Here is a 4,924-nt window from a genome sequence, read left to right on the forward strand (position 1 = left end):
ACTTTCAATAACCACATTTTACTTCAGTTACTGCTACTTACAAGGTACTTTGGACTGTCTCATCCGGCTTTGCTTGTCGAGACTCTGAAATCTTTTATTTTTTGGGGGGGGTTTGCACTGTAGCTCAACTGGATAATGGTCCTGACTTTGACTGAGCCATTGGTAGTCCTTTACTCTGGCCTAAGCACTGTTCTCGTGGAGGTTAACCTATGCCCTTCCACAAGTACATGTCATCAAAGATTTTATCCCAGGATTACACTTTATTTAGTACCAAGCAGTCCTCATCAACTCTGATCCAACTTCCTTGTCCCTGATAAATGAACACCACATTCCCACAGCATAATGCTGCCACCATTATGTTTCGCTGTGGGGATGGAGTCTGCCTTTTGTTTCATCTGATCTGGATATCCATGGCTTTTCACAAACAGGACTTTTCCTTAAAGACAAAATTCATGGAGTGCTTTCTCTTCACGTTTATGCACTACTTTTAATTTAAATAAAATGCACTGAAGCTTTGTTGATGCACAGATTGTGTTGCTTAATATTCATTGCTAAAACGTATTGATCATATTATTGTATCTTTCATGAATATATGTGGCAATGTTACTCTTTTATCATCTCGTATGATTGCATGCCTCTAATGTCTTAATAGGATCTATTCTAATTTAAATCGAAGTATATTTACCTTTGAATATGTTATCACAGCTCACTCTGCATATTTGGCCTTCAGAAGGCTAATCTCATGCGAACTAAGTGTTGCTGTGGGGCGGAGGAAAGAAAGTACATTTTTAATGATTTAGCATTGAGTGGCTTTCTCTTCTATATACCGTCATCTCATTTCCATGATTTGTAACTACTTGGTGGCTGGAATTATACCTTAGGGAGAATAATTCCTTGGCAAAATACACACTGAGCAATTATAATTTCCGAGGATACTGAAAAATGACCCCTTTTATTAAGCCTGTTTGATGATTAAAGCAAATGGATCATAGGAATTTTCTAAGGTCTGCCAGTGCTAAAAGGCTTTTGTGTGTTGTAATTTGGAAATGGGGGGTCGGGGGGGGAGAGGTATTTATAAATGTAATCATACTTATGTATTTGCGTACTTTATTTGTTTTGGTCATTTTGTCGAGTAACAAATGTACTACAAGGATTCAATATAAATGTATCCTACAAACATTAACAATAAAAAAAAAATACTGAAGATAACCAGTGTAGGAGTCTGTTAATGTCATGGGAAACAAATTGCCATGTAGCAAGACATCCAAATTTCCCACAAAGTGTCTGGAATCTGGAGCAAACACACACAAAAAAACCCCCAAGGGCATTACAGGTGCATCATGATGACGCACGCCAGTCATCAGTGTCCTCGGCAATGTCATTCCAAAGTTTGGGGGGGAAGAAACTGCTGGAATGGGTTCAGCGAGGCAGACTTGTTCTCCCTATCCTAATTCTTTCTGACATTCTTTTTTCCTCTCACTCTATTGTTTTGATGCAAGCTGGTATCCTATTGGTAGAAATGAAAAGGCAAGTTGATTGATCAGACTGGGGGGTATTGATCAATGTGAACCTCTGCTATGACCCTTGACCTACCGATTGACAGCGGCCTCCATAATGAGGCCTCAGTAAAAAGGCCATGGGATAGAGGTTTTGGGGAAGGGCAACTGTGGGGGAAAAAAAAAAAAAAAAAAAAACGAAACCCAAGGGAATGGGTTGTGCAGACACACAGATGCACACACAAACACAGTCCAATCAACTTGGCGCCATTGTTAGATTGCATTGCCCTCGATAACCCCAATTTGCATAATCGGCTTTTACATTGTTCAGCCCAGACACATTAAGGTGCAGTGTTTTGCATTGTTGACTCCAAATCAGCACGTGCCTATTGTTTGCTCATCTCAATGTTGCATTATGCGTTGTTGTCTTATGCTGCAGCATGTGTTTTTTTTGTTGTTGTTTTTTTTTCCGCTTACTGACTTTAGCGTTATACTAAACACATTGCGATTGGCTCATTGTGCTTCATTTCCCGACATCACAGTTGCACTGCAGCACCCCGCCATTGTTTACGCACTCCACAAAGCATGCTGATTGCTTATGATCCAAGCAAGGCAAATACGGTATGTTCTTCACAAAGCGAGCTGCGTTTTAGGGATGTTGTTGACCAGGTGCATTCTAGACATTCTTGCAATTTTTTTGTCTTTGGTTATAATTTTGTCAGGGCTGCAGCTGTACATGGAGATGTTGTTTTTTGGTTTTGACATGGTTTTTCAACCCCGAGCCGAGGCAAGGGGGAAAACTTCTGAGGAAATCAAACAAAGCGTTCAATCTCTTTGTGTACATGAAGTTTTCTTTTTTTGGAAAACAAAGAAAGCGCGCGCATTTTTTAGACACCAGCTCATGCCAATGTGCAAAACTCCACAGGCTCTATGTAAACAACAAAGAACATAAACAATAAAATAAATATTTGTCAACTCTAATCAAATTGAAAACAGTACATTTGATAAGAAACACACGTGCACACGCCAATTTAAAACCAACGCTGCTGAGTAAGTTTTTAGTGTTCACAGCATTATGGTAACATGAAGCCAAAAACAGAAAGGTCCCAAATTATAAATACGCCCAGAAAAAATAGTTTGAAAATAATCCCTTATTTTGACCCATATGCATCTTGTAATTTAAAATGGTATTTATTTATGTAAAAATATAAACATCTCCTCCATAAATAGTAAACATTTATCAAAAACTGTATAATTTTGTTGCATGAGCAAGACTGAGAGTTATAATGGGTCTTACGCTACATAAATAAAGACTTCTTTAAGATTTTGTATTGTTAGATTTTTTTTTGACATTCCTTTGAGTACAAATTATTCAATCACTTGACAGAATAACTGAGGGTTTTTTTTAGAGGGATTGTGCAAGCTTCTCCCAAAGATAATATTCAAGCCACCTAAAATATACATGAAGTTACGAAAAGCTACATTATAAAAGTCTTTACGCCCACCATTTTGGAATTGTAGAGATTTATTATTATTAACTTTGAAGGATCTGTTAGTACATGGTCTGTTACCATTGAATAAGGTTCAACGGAGTGTAAAGTAAAATAAAAATGGTTGATAACATACTCATTTGAACCCCACTTTAGGTTTATTGGAGTATGGGATAAAGGTAGTGCAGTAAAAATTACTGTCCTTTTAAAAACAAATATAAAGATTTATTAAAATTAGATTCAGCATGGACATCTAAAACATTTATGTTTATTTTGGCAGATTCAAAGTTCATCCGGAGTTCAGTATCCCTCTTTCTGTTGAATTAATTTGCAATTATTTTTCTTATACATACCAAATGGCTTCAATGGGTTCTCAAGTTTGTTGTTGACCCTTCCTAGCCAGTTGATTAGTGTAGGACCGGTTGTTTGGGCTTCTATGCGGTTATTTATGTAGCTTCATTTCTCATGTATTCAAATAGATTCAGTGGAGATAGAAAAAGTTTTAATAATGACTGTGGTTGTTTATAAGAGGTATTAAAAATTGACCTCAGAGGAGAAAGCTTTTATCGTTGAATTGTTCGCTGTATCATTTGAATAAACAATGAGATCCTATGCATAGCAATAGAAAAATTCTTTTCCAACGAGGACTAACAAACATTCAGCGACCCTAATTAAACTTATTGGAACATCTATTTTTTTGTTTTGACCTAAACTAATTCCCTGTCCATGTCTTACTGGAACAAAGGTACATTTACGTTTGAACAAATTAACTTTGAAAAAAATAAGAACAGTTGGAGAATCCATAAGGTGAATGAACATCGCATTCGCTTAACATTTTTCAAGTCTTCATCGCTTCTGTTGCGTTAGACAAGCTCAAGTAAGGGGTTCCTGATATCTTCCAAGAAATAATTTAAAGTTCTTACTCCTTTCCTGGAAAATTTGAGACATCAACTTGTGCCCAAGACTGTTGTCATTCCTGGGGGGCTTGATACCTCAACCTGGTTAATACCACTGCAGAAACCAGTCTACTGTGTATTTTTATGGACAAGCGTCACTGCAACTGTATTTCAAGTAGGCAGTCTAATGAGCTTTCTAACTATCTCCATATGGATGTGCTCTAAAGTCTAGACGGAGGGGCAGTAGTGGTGGTAAGCGATGGTGTGCTGACTGTGCCGTACTCCGCACTCCTGCACATGTAGCTCTTCCCTGTAAAAACACCAAAGTTAAACCAAGGGCAAGCCTCACTTGTTTTGTGAGCCACAGTGTATATGCATATTTACACATGTAGGCAGTGATATGTTATGCTGTTCAATGCCAATCCATATTTTATCAAGAATCTCTCCAAAAATACTTTGGAAGTCCATTTTTTTTCTTTTTCTTTCACGTTGCCTTCGTGTACTTACTTTTTTCTTTCTGAAGATTGCTGGCATTTTGAAAATGAACCAATGAACTTGCATATCTTAGACAATTTTTACTAGACTGTGGAAGGCTTGTATAAAATCTAATCGGCACATTCTATTATCATTAAGAGATCCATCTGGCCACTTTTAAGTGTTATAATTATCAACATGTAGTTTTTCTCCACTCCATGTGGATTATCCCTATGGGTATTCCACCATATTTTTCCAGTTTTGTCATTGATGCAGTATCCTTTATTTGTTTAGACGGGAGAAACCTGTGATTTAAGAACATTGCACGGCTCCATAAATCTCCCCATCAACAATAACCAGCTTCTTTAATTTGTGGATGGTGTTTTCCATGTGATGTGTGATTTGTACTTTTGATTTTCTGCTACAGATAGAATTTTGCATGTACACCAAAAAGTGAAAATACGTTTCCCTGAGACAACCACTGGTGACTCCACAGAACCACACTTAAAAAACCGGAACTTTTTATTAGACCACACAAGTAAAAACAAAAAAAAGTAGTTATAATATA

Source organism: Poecilia reticulata, linkage group LG12 (genome assembly GCF_000633615.1).
Source record: "Poecilia reticulata strain Guanapo linkage group LG12, Guppy_female_1.0+MT, whole genome shotgun sequence".
Classification (NCBI taxonomy): domain Eukaryota; kingdom Metazoa; phylum Chordata; class Actinopteri; order Cyprinodontiformes; family Poeciliidae; genus Poecilia; species Poecilia reticulata.